Source organism: Hesperophylax consimilis, chromosome 29 (genome assembly GCF_061612785.1).
Source record: "Hesperophylax consimilis isolate HC1 chromosome 29, BYU_Hcon_1.0, whole genome shotgun sequence".
In the NCBI taxonomy this organism is placed as follows: Eukaryota; Metazoa; Arthropoda; class Insecta; order Trichoptera; family Limnephilidae; genus Hesperophylax; species Hesperophylax consimilis.
This window is the reverse complement of record NC_142864.1, coordinates 1347161-1360488: the sequence shown is the minus strand read 5'-3', so window position 1 is coordinate 1360488 and position 13328 is coordinate 1347161.

Below are 13328 nucleotides of genomic sequence, written 5' to 3'. Positions count from 1 at the left end.
ACCTTACCTAAAGAATGTACTCGGATATGGGAAAGAAGTGTTCAAAAGAACGTGTGCATGCTTACGTAAATATTAAAGTATTTATCTGACGCGTGCTGTATATTTTGTAATAGTTATTGTGATAAATTACATGACAGACGATAACAAAAATTTATGCTTTTTTTAATGTGACCGTACTAGATTACCTACTGTTTACAACAAGTAGGACTATGGCATCCCCAATTGATGGATAACCAAAACCTCTGTCATTGGACACCCAAGTGGTTCGCTTCGTTTGGTGACTTAGTGGGCTTGACTTATATCTTTTCCTTCCCAGAACTTCCTCTCCTCCCTAAAAAGACCCTCCACAAAATTATTTTCCACAAGGCCTCCTGTGTGGAATTAATGCTAAAAAAATCAAATCTGATCTGTTTGAAATTGCAATAGCCGTGTTTTGTGACCAGATCTGAAAAGCGAAATAATACCTAACCTTCCTTTCCACCATTTCTTTACCCTCCCTACTCCGTTCAGCCTGACAACTTACCCCAAAGGGGATGCCATCTAGCAAAGGTCATACTGGCTTCGTACAGTTCGGGGCAATTGGAACTTATGTGCGGAATTCAGATTTTAAAAGTCACTCTTGATGTCACCGTGGTCAGGAATGGCCCTGAGCCAAACGGGACCTGGCGCAAGTAACAAGGGCAGGAAATCGCTGTAATAAACAATATTTGGATGATTTGTGTTTTCGTGTATTGGACAGACCTGCGGTTGAATTTGCCTTATCAAATCACTAAAATAAAGTGGAAATCTTAAGGCGATGCACTACGTCGTGTAATATTTTATATTCAGCCGCTATCAATAACAACCCTTACGTAGATGGCGATAAGGTTTAAATTTCCGCTTAACACCATCCGCCTGTTTTGATTTATGCAAGAAAAAAACATGGCCAAAAAGTGCCTTTTATTTTATTTTGTGGATATTCAGGCATAAATATTTAATTTTTTTGGATCATTTTATAAATAACTTAATTTGCCACATTATACAATAAAATCATAACCGAAAATGGGTTCGTAAGTAGGAGATTTTGAATTTTAAAGCAGTTTTCATAGGCCTTATACATTATTTTTTTCTGGGCTTATAAAAAGACTTATCTAAAAAATACTCGATTATTTCAAAGGCCAGGATATATTCTACTCACATTATTTGATTAAAGCATCTGAAACATTTCTAGGCGACCAAATTTTCAAACCAAAAACACATGATTTTGCATTACTACGTATGGCATTGCCTTAAGGGCGATGTGTTAGGTTAGGTATTATCAGCACCTTGGAGCTTTGGCAATTCAATACCCGGAGCAGACTGCTCCAATTGCGCCTTCATAGGGCCGGCCCTGACCGTGGTTATTCAATCTATACACGGATAATTTTATGCAAGAGGGTTTGGGGGCGTAAAAAATTGAAAGTTTTTGCGTGTCGTACGCTAATAGCTGCCCACTAACGGGCGAGCATGTCCGCGGCGAGCATGACGAGCAGCAGGTAGAGCAGAGGTAACCGAGCGTCCGCCGGACATCCAGTACAATTGCACCCCAACGATGAGAAAAAGAGAGTCGCAAGTACAAAACGTGAGTTACTGACAAATATATGAATAAATAAATAACGAAGAAGATTTCTTATCAACATTTTTACATAATTCTGAGCAACGGCTGACAATTAATTTTATAAAAAGGGAATTTATTTATTTATTGTTTCTTTACATTGTATATTTTTTTTACGTTCGAATCTTTCACCTCACTAGGACAAGCCTGTATTGAGGTTAATAATTTTACAAAATAAAAAATAGCACAAATATTATATATTAAGAGAATAATATTGGCACATTAACGTTTTTACGAATTGGGTACCTACATGGAACCTATTCATCTAATTCCAGCCAATTCATTACAGTGTAATGCATTAAATATGTAGGTTGACCATGATATACATTTATATTTAATTGCAAGAAAAAATATAGTAAATTATTATTTTAAAAAGGAGAGAAGAAAGAAAGAGAGAAGAAAAAAAATCCTGACTTTATTTATATATGTTTTAATAATAATATTTGGATGATTTGTATCACCTCAAGGGCGCTGTACAAATATATAATACATTTTTACAATGACCTATGTTATTACTAACTATATATGGAGATAACGTACAGTAGCATACTAACCTGGCAGGTCACTTGAGATTAACACTTAATTAACATTAACTAATTGTTTATTAGCGAAATTTAGATACAGGATTTAGGACATAATTGGATATAACTGAACTTTCTCTCAGGAATGGTATATTTAATTTAAGGGTATGACAGCTTAAAGGGGCAAGTTTTTAGTTTAGACCTGAATTCTGTCGGACTTGTTATGGATCTTAGTTCCGGAGGGAGTTTATTCCAAGCCTTCTGCCCAGATGCTCCGAAAGCGCGATCACCAAACTTAGTATTTGGTTTGCTCCTAGGTTCCATCAGTCTGCCTACAGCTGATGATGTTGTTGATCTAAGTTCATTTATTTGAGGCATTTTAAATAGATACACAGTTCTCTATCTCCTATTACAATATTTATACATGTATTATTAAAAATAAAAAACAACAACATTTTTCTGTAATTTAAGTTTAATGAATTTTCTTTTTCAACGTCCCCCTAACCGAGATGTGTTTTTTTTTACATTTTCATCATTATAAATTAAGCTACTGTCTAAAATCTAGGGAATTTTTTCGCATTTGAGGTAATTTCTCGGGATTTCTAACGCTTTGCTAGGAAGTTTTTATTTTTTGATGTGAAGAACGTTAATCGCGCCATCCTATGAGCAAACATCACAACTTTGAACAAGTCACTCGTTTGTGTATATTCTATTCATTCATTATAATAAAAAATCCTCCCGAAATTGTATTTTTTCGTCAAGAATTCATTCCCGATCGGTTTGTAGTGGGGAACGCTAAACATGTGCATCCACAGACATAGGAATTAATAGACGAGAAGATAATGGCGAGGGGTAAAATCAACTGTTGAAGAACGAAGGGGGTAAGGCTGACTGTGATTCGTCAATAAATCAATCTGACAGTAAATAGGCATCTCGCACTATAATATCACCATTTAGTTCTTAAAAGTAAAATCTGCTTTTGAATGAATAGACATTTTTACATGGGAGCGCAAATTACTCGCCACGTTATGAACTAATTTGCGAAGTCCAAATTCGGCAAAGTAAGGCAGCTTCTATTTTCAGAGTCGTAGTTAGTTTCAGAGTATTTAGTTAAGACACTTTTACAAATGTTTCATAATTTACTTACCCCAGTAAACAACGATGAGCACACTTGAGAATCGCTACATTGTGATGTGATAGTATGAATGTGTGAATAAGCTTAAAATAAAGTAAAATAATGCTTACTTATGGAATGTAATACGACAATTGGGTTTATTCTCTTTTTCACATCTATTTTTACAAGTTTTCATATCACAAGTCAACATTTTGCAGTGTTATTTCGTAAAATGAACCGATGATGCCTCGACCATAGTTCGCACAAGAATGATGACGTCACGTTTTCAAATTTCACTTGAGGCCATACGCGAGCACAGCCGGCTCCAATGGAACCGGTATGGGGAGTGGGGATAATACGCTTTTAATCACTTAGGGCAGGTCTACTAATATTCATATGTCTATGTGTGCATCCAATTCGACTTCATCGCGCATGCTGAGGACTGAGATGCTCGCCCGTGTGGAGAGTAACTCGTGCAGTCCATACAGACTGCTCGCCGCAAACTTGCTCGTCAGTTGGTTGCTGTTGAGAGTCTTGTACGGAATCCAGATTTAAAAAAAGTTACTCTTCATGTCACCGTGGTAATTCAATCTATACATGGATATTGTATGCAACAGGACTTTAGTGTGAAAAATTCTGAAAGTTAGTTGCCTGTTTTATGCTAATCATGCAGTGTGGATTTCAAGCGGTCTATTCACCGGCGAGCATGTTGGCGGCGAGCATGTACGCGGCGAGCAGTCCGAGCATTACGTCACACGAGGATTGATTTTTCCTGCGGACATGTTTGACTAGCATGTCCGTCGGCGTAAAATATGTTGATTATAATTAAGTAAGAAGGTATTTAAGTACTTACTAACAAATCTAATGATTTCAAAGGAAATTTTGGTTTTGATTTATTAAAAAAGAGTAAATTTGAAACGTTTTTTTGGACGTTCACCTATTATAATAATAATAATAATAATTGGATAACTTGTATAGCGCCGTTTTTGTGCAAAATCACCTCAAGGGCGCTGTACAAACTTATAATACATCTCTACAGTGATCTATGTTATTACTTAACTATTCATGGAGAAAATATACAGTACAATACTTACCTGGTAGGTCACTTGAGATTAACACTTAATTAAAATTATCTAATTGTTTATTGGCGAAATTTAGACACAGGATTTAGGACTTTATTGAAAAATTGAATATAACTGGACTTTCTCTTAGGAATGGTATATTTAATTTAAGGGCACGACAGCTTAAGAAGGTAAGTTTTTAGTTTAGACCTTAATTCTGTTGGACTTGTTATGGATCTTAGTTCCGGAGGGAGTTTTTTTATTTTTATTTATTATTTTTTTTTTTTTTTTATTAACAAAATTTTTGATACATATACAATTCAGGTACATACATAGTAATATAGAATGAAAGAGTAACAAAAAAATCCCACAAAGGCGAAGCCTGAGCGTGGGTATTATAGTGTAAGGATAAAACAGTGGTGTTTAAAATATATTTTTTTAAACTTGTTAAATGTATCTATAGAGATCAATGTGGTCGGTTTTTTTTTTTTAGAGAAGTTTTTATTTTTTCTTTTTATTAGTTTATTCCAAGCCTTCGGCCCAGATACTCCGAAAGCGCGATCACCAAACTTAGTATTTGGCTTGCGCTTAGGTTCTATCAGTCTGCCTACAGCTGATGATGTTGCTGATCTAAGAGTTGTAAGTATTACTTATTAGTTAGTTACTCTTCAATTCTGAAAGTATTGTGGCCCCTCACCAAATATTTCTCATAATAGCTCCCATCTCAACTTGTCAATACAAAAATTGTTCTGGCTCAATCAAAAATACTTATTTAAAAATAATTTATGGAATGCTTTTCAGTGGAGTAGCGGTGAAGCCACCCACGCCCGATGATTTCGATTAAATTATATCGAAGTTTGAATCTCGGTAAGAAAAGCTGTCAAATTGTTATGTTAATTTTATCTCGAATTTGTGGCAATATTTATGTATTTTATATTCTCGCGTAGTGACATCTCCATCTTGAAGAGTGGGCGTCAGTGGAAAAGATTCAAATAATCTCTAGAACTGTTCCATTGGAAAACAGAACAACGGAGAAAAGTAGAGGAAAATAAAATAAAAACTATTTAAATTAACGCAAGTAAGTACTCTGAACTTATCGAACTGGACTTTACCGATGCAATTATTTTAGCACGTGTCATTTTTTTAAGTTATCGTTCTAAACACATTTAAAAGCGACCTTCGACTCTTACGCCCCAGACAGGTTTTATTTGATTATTTATTTATTTTTATTGTCTGGAGTCAGTGAGACTAAGGCATCTACAATTGGGGTATGTTGTGTGGCTGAAGGTAAGTGGTGAGAGGAAGGATATGGGGAAGAGGAAGGTGGGGAAGTACCTGGTTTTTCAGATCTGGTCACCATTTCAATTCTGAATGGTGGTCTTACACCAGGCCGATAATGAGAGTAGGTATCTTCCACTCACTATACTATGTATTATTTAAATATGTATTTTGTTAAATGATACAAATAAAATTTACTTGCGCACGCCGAACTCGCCACCTCCAGCTTGCTAGTCCAGAGCTTTACCCCTCGACCACAGAGGCCGTCTAAATGTCAAAAAGGCGGTTCGTCTGTTTAACAATGCATTTTAATACACAAATCGTCATCTTGCAAAAAGTAGGAATGTTGAGTCTGTTTTACGGGTATTTCAATGGAGCCTGCTCAAATGCGTTAGCAACATTGAACGCCTGCGCGCCAGTACACATGTGTGAAACTTGACGGAAACGACCGAAACACCCATTCGCAGTAACATTGAACGGGTCGTTTTTCCGACTCGTTTTTGTACAAGCCGGTTTGCGTGAGGAATGAGCTACCGGCATTCATCAGAGGTAAGATAAAATTGAGCTTACTTTGGGCCACATGGACACGCCCACGATACACTGCTACCGGTTTGTCGATTCAGTGGATTCAAGTGTTCGATGTTCGCGGGTCATGGCCTTGTACTCAACAAAGGAAACAATTTAAGAAGTTGGAAATGATATTGTGACAGTGGCGTGGCAACGAACTTCCTAGCACCATGGCAAGTTTGTAAATCGCCCCCAGAAATAATTCATTAGAGGTTTTTATATTAATAATAATAATAATATTTGGATGATTTGTATAGCGCCGTTTTTGTGCAAAATCACCTCAAGGGCGCTGTACAAATATATAATACATTTCTACAATGATGTATGTTATCACTAACTAAGTATGGAAATAATATACAGTACAATACTTACCTGGTAGGTCACTTGAGATTAACACGTACTGGTTGAAGTGCTCGACATCACCCAGGCTTGATACAGAGTTTTTTAAATCAAATATAGACAGTGTGCCATAGACATATGAATATTAGTAGACCTGCCCTAAGTGATTAAAAGCGTATTATCCCCACTCCCCATACCGGTTCCATTGGAGCCGGCTGTGCTCGCGTATGGCCTCAAGTGAAATTTGAAAACGTGACGTCATCATTCTTGTGCGAACTATGGTCGAGGCATCATCGGTTCATTTTACGAAATAACACGGAAAAATGTTGACTTGTGATATGAAAACTTGTAAAAATAGATGTGAAAAAGAGAATAAACCCAATTGTCGTATTACATTCCATATATAAGCATTATTTTACTTTATTTGGATCAGTTGTAGAAACATAATATACTATCACATCGAGAAACGTCTGGACGCGAAACACAAAGCTGGTTGGTTGCTGGGAAGTAAATTATGAACATTTATAAAAGTGTCTTAACTAAATACTTAAACGAAATATTCGACTCTGAAAACAGAACCGAATTTTTTTGCCGAATTTGGACTTCGCAAATTAGTTCATAACGTGGCGAGTAATTTGCGCTCCCATGTAAAAATGTCTATTCATTCAAAAGCAGATTTTACTTTTAAGAAGTAAATGGTGTTATTATAATGCGAGATGCCTATTTACTGTCAGATTGATTTATTGACGAATCACAGTCAGCTTCACCCCCTTCGTTCTTCAACAGTTGATTTTACCCCTCGCCATTATTGTAACGGACGTACTGCTCCGGGCTCGGCCGCGGTCGCCCCATATTAAAATTTGATATTTGCCCTGTTGTTAAATTGAAGAATGTAAAATGCTGATGTGTGAAAAGATAAATTGTTATAACCCTCTGTTTGTAAAATGATGTAAAATGTTTCTGTGATCTTATAATAAATGAACGTCGGAGCTTGGCTAGGGGTATACGGGCAGAGAAGTATTGTGAGAGCTGGTAAAATCATAATTTAATTCGGGCACGATTGTTAGAACCGTGCCAAAACGTAGTGGGAAGCCGTGCCGTGCGCCATGCGCCGTCATAGCGTCACAAATGACCGGTGGTACGCCGTCATTACGTCCCACGGGCACGGTTCCGAGGATCGTGCCCAAACAAAGGAAGGCCGTGGTCACGTTCAGCCACGGCCCGAAACTACCGGCCGAGCGGCAGGGCGCCGCGATAGCGTCGCAAACACGGCTCACGGATTCCAGGAATCAAAGAGAAAGTGAGCCCGTGTGCGCGTCGTGCGCCCGCTGGCGGCTATAAAACGGGCAACAGGCCCTCAAAACGGGAGATCTCCAGAAACCACCACCAGCTCTACACCTCTCTCTCTGCTCTGCCCTCTACCTCGCTCCGACTTCTGACTCTGCTCGCCTTCTTTCACTCTGACCCCCGCCTCACCCTGGACCACGGACTGCCTAACCCTTCGGACCAGACTCGGAATCAGCTCAAGAACAAGCGACAAGCGAACGGACCAGCTCTACAGCGGCTTCAGAGACGGCCCCGTTCTACCCCTCCACGCCACTGAAGGACGACATCTCACGCCTCCACAGATTGGGATCACCGGCCCCTTACAGTCTTGTGTGTCACACGATTACGTCTGATACAATTATCTTCTCGTCTATTAATTCCTATGTCTGTGCAGTGTGCAAAATTTGTCAAGTCTTGAAGAGATGTATGCTTTTGGCGGGATCAAGTATGGAGGCCGGCAAAGCATTTGCATAGCCGAACTGATTTTGAAGTAAAATCAGAGTTTTGATAAAATAGTAATTAAAAAATAAATAAATAATTTTACATGAATTACCAATGTGTGTTTATGAAAAAAAACTGTGTACCTTAGAGAATATTGACTGAGTTAAATCTATCTGTCTATGTATTTTATGCCTTTGTATTGTAGTCACTTTTAGTTATTCTTCGTTATCTATTTTCTATATTGTGGTTTCTCGTTACATCTGTGATTTAGTGTTATAATTAATTTTGTAAAATTTACCCGCTGATAAACTTCTTTGGCAGTTTAGCGGGTGTTTGTAATGAAAAATAAAGAAAATTAAAATAAAATCGCCCACATGGCGCAAGTTTCACCTCATCCTAGAAAGTTTCGATAAACTTTCGGAATCAGAAACTTAAAAGTCCTGTACATCACTATTACCTACCTATATTATGCATAAACGGGCCTCTTTTAAGGACCCGCATACCCAATTTCTGCCGATTTATAACAAGTTTCTCGAACTCTTTAAGTTTTTAAGTTCCAAAAAAAAATGTAATTTTTGAAGATCTATAGATTTGTTATGCCGAAACGTTTGTATAAAATTCCCTCGATAGAAAAAAATCGCAAAGTAAGCCGCGAAAATTATTAAAAACGCATTTTGTTCTGTTATTTAATATGTTACAGGCATGAAAAAAAACACAGTGTATCTTCAAATGCAACTAAAGCATTTTTTGACAGATTTTTGCTCTATTTCAAACGAGTCGTGTTTTATTAAATATTTTCATAATTTTGACTTAATTATTATCGTTTTTTTTAAATATTAGTGTGCTCCCTCCAACATTCGTATTTAAATATCTCCCTTTCAAACCATCTTTGAACGCTTACTACGGCGCCTTAAGGCCGGGCCCCAATCGGATGTCATTTTTTTGCTACGCCACTGGATAACCAGAAAGTGGAATAATGTTATTACGTAATATTTAATATTTTATACTTCTAGTATTTATTCATATTTTGTATTATTACATACATTTGATTGTTCCTTATCTGTCTCTGCAACTCTTACAATACGAAAAGGCAGCCTTTTTATGTAAAATTTTAAAAAATAAAAAGATTAACACCAGAAACTAAATTCAGACTAAACTGAAAACTTATTTAAACATTCTCTTTATATATGTTTTTTTTTTTAATTTTTAATTTATGTGGACGCGGTGGACTCTCGCTGCAGCAGCTGGTCCAGTTTCTTCACCACCTAGGATTCTTGCTGCAGAGTCTCCATCCTCTATCTTCGTCGAACATCACAGCGGTGCTGCCGAGGTCTGATATCTATGTGAGGATATTGTGTCAGTGCTTTATTAGCAGCAGACACACACCTGGACGGATGACGAACCTCGTGCTGGCACTGTTGTTGGACGCGGTGGACTCTCTCGCTGCCAGCAGCAGTTTCTTCACCACCTAGGATTCTTGCTGCAGAGTCTCCATCTTCTATCTTCGTCGAATGTCACAGCGGTGCTGCCAAGGTCTGGTATCTATGTGAGGATATTGTGTCAGCGCTTAATTAGCAGCAGACACGTACCTGGACGGATGACGAACCTCGTGCTGTCACTGTTGGTGCACGCGGTGGACTCTCTCGCTGCAGTAGCTGGTCCAGTTTCTTACCACCTGGTACTCTTCTCCATCTTCTATCTTCGTGTCACCTGTTCCTGTTCTTCATTTTACTTCTTAACTGCACTTTATTTTTGTAATTTTTATATTTTTTGTAATACCTGTTTCAACTGTAAAGCGCCCCTGAGGTGATACCTCACAAAAGCGGCGCTATACAAATTGTCCAGTAAATTAATTAATAATTAATAAAACAGGCACGACGACCAAAAAATTAGACACATGTATGTTTTAATACACATTAATAACAAAAATTATATCTATTTACACAATTAGTAAAGTAACTAAATAACTATTACGCCTTTCAGAGGCCGTAGGCAGAGACGACGGATCACTAAATAACACGTTCTTGGCACCCACACTGATGGACTTGATAGTGACTTTTTTCCTCGCAATATCAACTTGATAGATCTTCCCCGAAGCATTCGTTTCATAATCATATTTTGCATACTATGTCCCAAAACTTGAATCCCAAAGCAGTGATTCTTTATTTATTTTTTTGAAGAACCTAACCACAGTTTTGACTTTCATTAAAATCACACCTCACTGCTCGTCGCCATGTTGAGCATATTTTAGACTATGGCGATTGTCGTTTACCGAATACATGAGAATTAAAAAATGTGTTCATTGGATACGTACGCAAAAAACAAAATATCTTGCAAGTTAAAATAATCTATTTTAAGTGGCAATATTTTATTTTTTGTTAGGTTGGCTACTTCACTAGATACGTCAAATTAACGAAGTGGTAAATATCTATGGTTAAATGCGGAAATGTCACCGAGATTTAATTTTATGTTTGTGTTGAAGTTTGCGTTATTTGCAATAAAATTAATTTAGATTCAATTCATTTCGAATGAAACGGTCAATGACCACATTCAACTTCGTATCTATTTCTATGGTAAATTATACAGAAAATAGGGAATTTTTTTTTGAACATTAAATTTTAAAAACCCTTTGTATCAGTTGGATAGTAATGAGAAGCAAGCATTTCAGTTTCCAAAAATGGATATAAATGCATTTTAATTATTTCGTTCAAATGCACTAGAACCTTGAGACAGTCACACGTAAAATCTTTTAACATCCCAGTTTGTCAAACCTCCTATGGACATTTTTATTTAAATACAGTGCTATTAAGCTATTCAATTCTCTACCTACTGACATTATAAACACACAAACCAAAAATTCCTTTAAAATTAAAATCATTGATTACATACATATTTAAAAAATTGTGCCTACTGTGTATAATATGCCTTTTGGTCAAACTGAAATTTTATTAATTAATTATTTAAAATTATTATCGCTTCGTCTTCATCTTCTACATTCATTCTTGAATTGTATAATTTAAAAATAATATAAAAACCGATTTTATTTTATCTAGCATTTTCATAATATTGTGTAAAAAAAAACATAGTTAACAACCACTATGTAAATTGCCTTCTAAACACAGGCGTTACACACCTAGTGAGATGGGCAATTCGTCAGTATTGTAAATAAATGTAATATTCAAATAATAAAATAAAATAAAATAATTAAAATCGATTGTTCACTTGGGGGCCATTATTACTGAAGATCAAGTTTTAAGGTTAATTTTTGTTCCTTTCCTTATTTAACCCAAAATATGAACCTATGAACCTAAAATAGGTTCTTGGTTTGGATTTCTGGCCAAAATACCGAACCGAACTAATAAATTTATTTTTTGACACAAATGCACCTATTACAGATATTAGCTATTTTATTTATTATAAAATACATGGAGAAAAATTACTGAATAAAAATATTGTTAGAAAATAGAGTTTAGTGTAGCTTTGCATAGATGTCGCTATATGTAGATACTTACCTTTCCAACAGACTGTTAAAAGTTAATAAATAAGTTGATGTTTATGTTAGGATAGTTTTTCATAGATGTCGCCATAGATTCTTCCCTGTTAAAGGTTAATAAATAGGTTGATTTATCATTTTTATGTCTCTTCTGCAATAAACATTTCTGGCGAAATAAGTGGGTTTATATTTCTACCTTGATCCAAAATTAAACAAATATTGCTATTTTATTAAGAATCTCTTCAAATTATTCGATTACGAGACAATACCGTAAATACGAGATAAGTCGTAATCTCAAGAGTCTGCATTTATAACATGTTTCTATCTTTATTTTTTTAGTTTAAAAAAATAAAATGTTATTTTTGAAGACAATATATATACATTTATAAAGCCGGAACGGTAATTATATGAAACTCCCTCGATATCAAAAAATCGTAAAGTATTCTCCAAAAATTATGAAAAACACAACTACTGTTCATGTTTTTCAACATGTTTTATAAAGTACTTATTTTGACAATTTTTGCTCAATTATTACAGTTTTTTTAATATTACCGCGCTCTCTCCAACATTCATATTTACATAAATCCCTTTCATACTTAGTTACTCATTACGTAATATAGCTTAATGTGTCTACAAGCCAAAAATGTGTATATTCTTGGTATACCTTATATTGTAGGTAATAGGCATTCAAATCGCTCGACAAACGGAGTCTAGAAACATTCGATTTCAAGCACAAAACTGGTTTATATTTATTTAATTGTAAATATCTTAATAATTTTTTAAGAATGCAAGAAAGTTAATTAAGTGAAAATATCACAGATAATCTTGGCTATAATACTGTATTTTTAAAAAGTTATTTCCTTTACGCGTTCATACATTTCTATTGAAAAATATATTTTTAAAGGTTGTTTCCTTTACGCGTTCATACATTTCTATTGAAAAATATATTTTTTTAGTAGGTAGTTTACATTTATATTTTTTATTGAGTAATTTATTTTTTTATTTGTATTCTACTCAAGCGAAACGATAGGAAAAATTTCAATTTATCTAAAGCTTTTTTTTTTAAGAAAGCAAAATAGTTAATCAAGTGAAACTGTCACAGATAATCTTAGTTATAATACTGTATTTTTTAAAGTTGTTTCCTTTACGCGTTCATATATTTATATTGAAAAAAAATTTTTTCTAGTAATTTACATTTATATTTCTTATTGAGTAATTTATTTTTTTATTTGTATTCTACTCAAGCGAAACGATATGAAAACCTTAAATTTATCTAAAGCATATTTTTTGGTATTTATAATGCACTATAATTCGTTATAAAGATTAATCAAAATAGTGATTTAGCATTAAGCGGAAGCGGATGGGGCGCGCCCTTGTATATTCTCCCAGTTTTCAGCTTACACGGTAATGTCTCAATTACTTAGCAGTTTCTCTAACCGCCGAGCTACCTTTCTTTCAAAACAACGCAACTGTCGCCAAGGTCATTAAAAATGCATTATAATAATTAAAAAAATATCGTAGGATTCGTATCTGACGGCCGGCATAGTCCAGTGGT